Below are 8,004 nucleotides of genomic sequence, written 5' to 3' on the forward strand. Positions count from 1 at the left end.
ACCCTAGGGTGTGGTTGGAACACCTGGTGATCCAAGGAGAGGATCAAAGAGCATAGACTAGGCTAGTATATCCCAAGCCCATTCTCATCAGATTATTAACAGAGCCAAATTAAAGATTTGGTGTACCGTGCATGTCTCTATATTCTAGTGAATCAGTAGGGGAGAACATAATCATCACTAATGTAGAGCTGGCTAGGGAGGTAGAAGAACAAAAGGAGAAAAATAGACTCCTTGAAGATGCTATGAGTGAGATAAGGAACAAGCTACAAGAAGTGGTTGATCAGAGGGCACAAGAACTCTTGAGTGCAGACACCAATGATAGAGGCAAGAAAGCTATTGATATAGATGACATCACCCCTTAATCAATGAAGAACCTTTTGTAAAGGCGATTAAGGTTTAGAATACAAAATCTTTTGAAGGATTGCCACTTTTCATTGGAAGGATAGATATTGACACCGTCATGGAATGGATTGAGGGTATGGAGAACCATTTTGAGTGTGAAGGTGTGACAGAAGCCCAAAAGGTTAAGGTTGCCAAATCAAGACTAAGGGGAGCAGCCTTGACATGGTGGAAGTACTTGCAAGAGGAGAGAATTAGTATGGGGAAGCTACCTATTGCAAACTAGAAGGCCATGGTGAGTAAGATCAAGGAGAACTACTTGCTAGAGGATTATGAAGTCCAACTTCATAAGAAGAGATAGGGATTGAAGTAGAAAGATCTTGATGTGGCCTCTTACATAGAGGAGTTTCAAAAGCTTTGTCTTAGATCCAAAGTCCAAGAAGAGGAATCTATCAAGGTGGCTAGGTATCTAAGTGGCCTAAAGTGGAACATCCAAGAGGAGATAAGACTATGGACTCCTACCACTGTCCAAAAATGTCATCAGCTTGCTGTTAAGGTGGAAGAGAGGAACAAAAGGAAGGGAGACTCCAACAATAGAGGTAGAGGCAGAGGTAGAGATCAAATGAGTCACTGAGGTGGTTACCAAAGCAAGGCAAATGAGCAAAGGAATCAAGGAGAGTCCAAGTTGACTGAGCATAATAGTGAAACCACTCTCAGAGGAGGCCATTCTAGAGGAAGAGGTGCACAAGGGGGTCCAAATAGGGGTAGAGGTACCGGTAGGGGTAATTCCTACTTTGCAACCATGAAATGCTACAATTGTGGTCAATTGGGACACTCGGCCTATAGATGTCCTGACAAGCCTACCTCATCAAATAGTGGAAAGAGGGTTTCTTATGCCCATCAAGACACATGAAGCAACAAGACACCTGAGGTGGACCATATTGAATCAGAAATTGGAGAAAATATGATGTTCAATAGGGTCTTGATAAGATAGTTGGTTAAGGAGATGCAAAATCCTTGGTAAGGTTTGCAAGGTGATAGTTGATTCAGGGTCAACTGATAACATTATATCAGATGAGGCAGCCAAGAAGTTGAAACTCACAAAGATACCCCACACTAGTTCTTACAAGGTGACATGGTTGAATCAAGAGCAGAGTGTGCTTGTCAATGAACAGACTTGGGTGGAGTTTTCTATTGGAGGGTATAAGGACAAGATCCTTTGTGATGTGCTACCCATGGATGCTTGTCATCTGCTGCTAGGTAGACCTTGGCAATTTGATAGGAAGGTGATCTATGATGGAGAGGAGAACTCTATTTCCTTCAAGAAGGACAATAGAACCTTTAAGATTCAGTCTCTAACAGAGAATGATGAGGGAACCTCAAGAACACCTAGTGTCTTACTTAACATTGGTAAAGAGTTCTTACACCTGCTGCATGAAGAGGAGACAGTGGGATGTTCCATCTTTGTGAAGCCAAAGGAGGAGGAAGGTAAGTTGCAGACAATTGTACCTAAGGAGGTAAAGAAAATGTTGCAAGAATACAAAGACATAGTAAGTGATGGAGCACCTACAACACTTCCACCAAGAAGGCTATAAGCCATCAAATAGACTTTGTCCCCAGTGCATCCCTGCCCAATAAAGAAACATATAAGGTCACACCTGACCAAAATAAGGAGGTGACAAGAAAAGTGCAGGAGTTTTTGGATCAAGGACTAATCAAGAAGAGCATCAGCCCATGTGTAGTCCCGGTAGTGCTAGCAACAAAGAAGGGAGGCAAGTGGAGACTTTGCACTGATTCAAGGGCAATAAATAGGATCACCATAAGGTATAGATTCCCTATTCCTAGAATAGAGGATTTGATGGACTGTTTAGGGGGTGCCATGTATTTTACTAAGTTTGACCTTAAAAGTGGTTATCATCAAATTAGGATTAAGGAGGGTGATGAGTGGAAGACCACTTTTAAGACCACATAAGGGTTGTATGAATGGCTTGTGATGCCATTTGGACTTAACAATGCCCCAAGCACCTTCATGAGGTTGATGAATGAGGTGTTGAAGGACTTCACAGGTAGATTTGTGGTGGTGTACTTAGATGACATACTCATCTATAGCAGAACCAAAGAGGAGCACCTTGAACATTTGAGGTTAGTCCTAGAGAGGTTGCATGAACAGAAGTTGGCAATCAACTTAGAAAAGTGTAACTTCTTGAAGCAAGAGTTAGTCTACTTGGGGTTTGTGGTGTCTAAGGGAACCTTGAAGATGGATCCAAGCAAAGTGGAGGCAATCTTGAATTGGCCTGCCCCTAAAACAGGGACTGAAGTTAGGAGTTTCCATTGTTTAGCCCAATTCTATAGAAAGTTTGTGAGGAACTTCAGTGGCATATGTGCACTAGTACTTGACACTATAAAAGGAGGCTTTAAAACTAAGTTAAAATGGACTGAACAAGATGATCAAGCATTCCAGTTATTGAAGCAAGAAGTAGCCACAAAACCCATCCTACTCTTACCTACTTTTGATAAGCTATTCACATTGGAGTGTGATGCAAGTGGAATTGCAGTAGGGGATGTATTGAGTCAAGAGGGAAGGCCTGTGGCATTTTTTAGTGAGAAGCTTAGTGAGGCAAAGAAGAGGTATTCAACATATGATCTAGAGTTGTATGCACTATTTCAGTCTCTTAAGAAGTGGAGGCACTACCTACTCCCAAAAGAATTTGTGGTGTTCACAGATAACCAGGCTTTGAGTTACATTAACACTCAAGAGAAGCTTAGCAACAAACATTTGAAGTGGATGGAGTACCTCCAACCCTTTATCTTTACCATCAAGCATAAAAAGGGGCAGCTCAACAAGGTGGTAGATGCTTTAAGTCGGAAGTTATTGACTATCCAATAATTACAATTGCAGAGCATAGGGATAGAAGGTTTTAAGGATCTCTATGAAGAAGATGAAGACTTCTCATCAACCTACAAGGTCTGCAAGGAGTTTGAGAATCATTTTCATGGTGAGTATGTAGATTACACTCTTCAAAATGGTCTTTTGTTCAAAGGCAATCAGTTATGTGTGCCTAGAGGATCCATGAGAGAAAATCTCATACAAGAGAAACACAATGGAAGCCTAAGTGGACACTTTGGAATCAATAAAACTTTGGATCTAGTACAAAGATACTACTATTGGCCTAGGTTGCCAAGGGATCTGAGAAGGTATGTGGAGCAATGTGGTGTGTGCCAAAGGGGAAAAGGAGGATCAAGCAATGTAGGCCTCCATTACCAGTCCCAAATAGGCCTTGGGAGTGTGTGAGCATGGACTTTGTGGTAGGACTCCCCAAGACAAAGACAAGTATGGATAGCATCTATGTGGTGGTAGATAGGTTTTCTAAGATGAGCCACTTTATTCCATGTAGAACTACTCATGATGCTAGTTATATTGCACATCTCTTCTTTAAGGAGATTGTAAGGATTCATGGACTCCCATTAAGTATTGTTTTAGATAGGGATAGCAAGTTCATGGGCCATTTTTGGCAAACCTTATAGAGAAGACTAGAAACTAATCTATCATTCAGCTCGGCTTACCATCCACAAACTGATGGTCAAACTGAAGTCATTAACAAGGTGTTAGGAAACTTGCTAAGGTGTCTAACCAAGGAGTATGGGCAGACTTGGGATCTAGTTACTCCACAAGATGAGTATGCCTACAATGATAGTGTAAATAGGACCACTAGAAGGAGTCCTTTTGAGGTTGTCTATGGCAGACATCCTAGAGGGGTGTGTGAACTAAGAGAACTTGGTTCAATGGAGATGAAGAGTAGGCAAGTAGAGGACTTCACCCAAACCATCAAGGAAGTACAAGAACAGGTCAAGAGAGTCATCCTAGAGTCTACTCAAAAACTGAAAGATAAAGTGGACGAGAAAAGGAGGTAGGTTCAGTTCAAAGTGGGTGGCTATGTGATGATCCATTTAAGTAAAGATAGAATGCAAAGCGGCAAGCCTACTAAGTTGCAAATGAAGAGGGTAGGACCCTATAAAATTCTATCCAAATATGGTGAGAACACCTACAAGATGGATCTTCCTTCAAATTTGGCTATATCACCAGTCTTCAATGTTGTTGATCTGATATTATACAAAGGTGAAATAGCAGGACAGACTGAGAATCAAGCCAAGGTGTTGTAGGACTTAGATGTGAATGCCTTGCCCCAAGTGAAGCAACCAATAGTAGAGTAGATCTTGGAGTCAAGGGTGAAGAAGTCTACTAGACGCCAAGTCTACATGGAACACTCGGTGAAGTGGGTAGGTCAACTTGTGTCTGAAGCTACTTGGGCTGAAGAGGGTAGGTTCAAGAAACTTGGTATTGATCCAGCTCTCATCTCTCCCCTAGTTCCTTAGTTTTGTGCAAAGGGGGGAGTATGGTGCAGGAGCACCCTTCTAAGGGCTCCCCCCATTTGTTTTTGTTGTGATTTTTCTTCTTCATGAAGCCATGTAATGTAATAAGAGCCAAGAGCTCATTGGTTTTGTTTAGGTCCTAGTTTAAGTCGTAGGTTCACAAGTCTAGGTTGAGTTTTCTCTTGGGGTTGAGGGAATCTGGGCCTATTGATGAGTTTGGGGTCCTTTTGGCATGGTTCTGTCTAGAGGATAGCCTAATAAAGGCCTAAAAGCCAAGAAAAGCAACATTACAAAAGTTGCTTAAAAGTTGCAAAAAGTTGCATGACAACTTTTCAAAGTTGTCATGCAACTTTTCCACCAAATTGGTCATAACCTTAGCTTGGCATTGGGAACCCTAACCTTGGCATACAAACTGAGGCAAAGACATTATAAATTGTTGAAAACCCTAAAATGATGGGGGAGATGTCAGATTGTACGGCCAAAGGAAAAACACCTTGACTGTGACTATGGTTTTGTTGCCAGTCGGCACAAATGGAGCATTAAAGGATTTATAATGGATTGTTCTAGAAACTAAATTGTGTTGAGAGTCTTGTATAGTGTTTATAATTTCATTTTGAGCATTTAGATTAGGTTTTTTTTTGCAGGTGTTGTGTGCTTTGTAAATATTTTGTAGTTACCTATTCACTGTCCAATTTTGGACTGCTTTGTGAAAATGGGTTGGTAACTCCTATTCCCATTATGGAAACACCATGAAACCATGAGGTATATGAGTACAGACCCTGTGCAGTATCTCAAAGGAAGTAGGGCCTTGGAGAATGCATGAAAACCTTTCAAAAACCCACTCCTAGGTGAGACTGGTCTGTGCCTGGCTAGGAAGGGTCAAGGTTGCAGAGGTCCATGAGAGCAAGGAAGGACAAGGAAATAGGAACCCTTTAAAGGATTTGAAGAAGGATGTGTGGAGAATAAATGGTGAGAAGGAGGAGCTTCCACCAATCCAGACAAGGTGGTGAAGATAGCAAACCAACTCTATGACCTTGGCAGGCCTAAAAAACCCTTAAAAACCCTTAATTTCACCTAAGGCAGTGTATGAACACTTGGGGGGCCCAAAAATAGGAAAATCCTTGAGCCTTTGATAAATGAATAGTAGTCCCTTTGGGAATTTTTACAATTTTTGGCATTGTTTGCAAGAGGAAGCCCTAAAAGTCCGGAATGGAGGCCTAATAGGGGCTCATTCCTTGTAACCCTATTTTGTAGGAAAGAAGCAAAATTGTGAAATCGGTAACAAGAAGTAATGTCAAAACCTCTTGGGGCCACATGAGTGGTTGGAGAAACATGTCAAAGACCTGTCCTATCCTTGCTAGGACCTGAGAACGTGTAGGAAGAGTTAAACCCTTATTAGCCTATGTAAGGGTTTTTGAAGCTTGTGAGTAGGTGAGAGCTTAGGAGAAGAATCACATGTTGTTGGTGGGTGTATTGGGCAAGGTCAGGGGATCCCACAAGCAAGGGAAGACCTGGAGACCCTAGGGTGTGGTTCGAACACCTGGTGATCCAAGGAGAGGATCAAAGAGCATAGACTAGGAAAGTCTATCCCAAGCCCATTCCCATCATGGTCAAATGTGACTACCCTATGGCCCCTACTATGCTCTAGACCTTTGTCCCTAATATTGATACTATTGGGTTTTTCTTTGTAAATCATATAGTAAGTCTAAATTATCCTTTGAAGGATGTGGAGGCCTATGGACACTTTAGTCCCTTCATCAAGGTTACAAACTTCTCTCATGCCTCTTGTGTCCTCCCATGTACCTCCTTTTCGATAAGAGACTTTACCATGGCAACCCTAAAGTCATTTGGAATGGCCATGTGTAGGAAAACTGAAATTTTGGGCTTTCCACCCCTAATGAAATAATTGATAAGTAACTTGTCCTGAATGTAATCTACAAACTACAAGAACTCCAAAAACTAACTCTCATGTTGAGCCACTATGAAACCTTATTATGTAAATTGTGAAACTCATCTATGCATCTCTGTCAAAAATATTTTGAAATAGAACACACTTTGAAGCACTCCAAAATGGTATCTAGAGAGGGTTTCCAATGTGAGTTGGTGCATTTTATCCTCCCAGTACCACAAGGTGGAATCACGTCCTCTCAAAAATTGCATTGAAAATTATGCCTTTAGGTTGCTCACATATAGATGCAACCCAAAGCATAAGTCCAGGCTAAGTAACCAGGACTTATCCTCAACCCCATTTGTGGATCTTAAAAAATGTAGAGGATTGGAGATGAAGCAAATCTCGAATATGATCCTTTGGCTCATGATATGTGCTTGTTGTAGTCTATACCTCTTGTATTTATGCATGATGAGGCTAGGTAATGTGTATTGATCAATATTCTATCTCCTCTATGTGTATTTCCCAAATTCAAGGTGAACTCCTAATAAGCTCCCAAGATGCAAGTATATGCTCCTCTACTACAAGTGGATCCTCATGGCTTACAAGATTTGAGGTCCATACTCAGGCTACTCATCTTGGTGAAAACTCTCAAAGTGATATGACCCTTCCTTCCATTTCCTACACCCTATTTTCTAGCCCATGCCTCATAACCTTTTCCTCACTTCCTATCATTATTACCTTCCATCTACCTTTCATATCCCCTATTTTAACCTCCTCCAATTTCCTACGTCCTATCCTAAACCTTAACCTCAAACACACTTACTTTTACTTCACCTTCCTAACCCCATTCCATCCTTCACATTCTTTTATCTCCCCCCATTCACTTTCCTACCTTCCAAACCCCTAACATATCCTAACTTACTCTTTCACCATTACATCCTTCATCACTTACCTCCCTATCTTATCCTAATCCACACCTTATAACCTTATACCTCTCAGCTTCCATTTTATACCACCTTCCTAATGGTACACTTATGCTCCCTTCCAAAACACCGACGAAAAATAGCACTCGATCACCACACAGTGCTCTCACAATTTTGTAGCAGGGATTTTCTATCACAACCATATATACCACCATCGATAATTAGGATATATTTTACATAATGGCACTCAATCACACAGGTTTAGGTCATCCCTCTCCTTAATTAGGATATATTTTAAATATGGAAAGTAGTGTTAATATGTTTTAGGCTAACTATATTGTTCATTATTAAAAATGTAGTGTTTAATTAATACATGATTGTAGGATTGTTCAATGGTTTAGGTCTTGTAAGAAATTCTTCTTTTAAATCGATCATACCATATTATAGAAACCTCTCACCATCTCTGCTATTGGCAATTAA

Source organism: Cryptomeria japonica, chromosome 5 (genome assembly GCF_030272615.1).
Source record: "Cryptomeria japonica chromosome 5, Sugi_1.0, whole genome shotgun sequence".
NCBI classification, from domain to species: domain Eukaryota; kingdom Viridiplantae; phylum Streptophyta; class Pinopsida; order Cupressales; family Cupressaceae; genus Cryptomeria; species Cryptomeria japonica.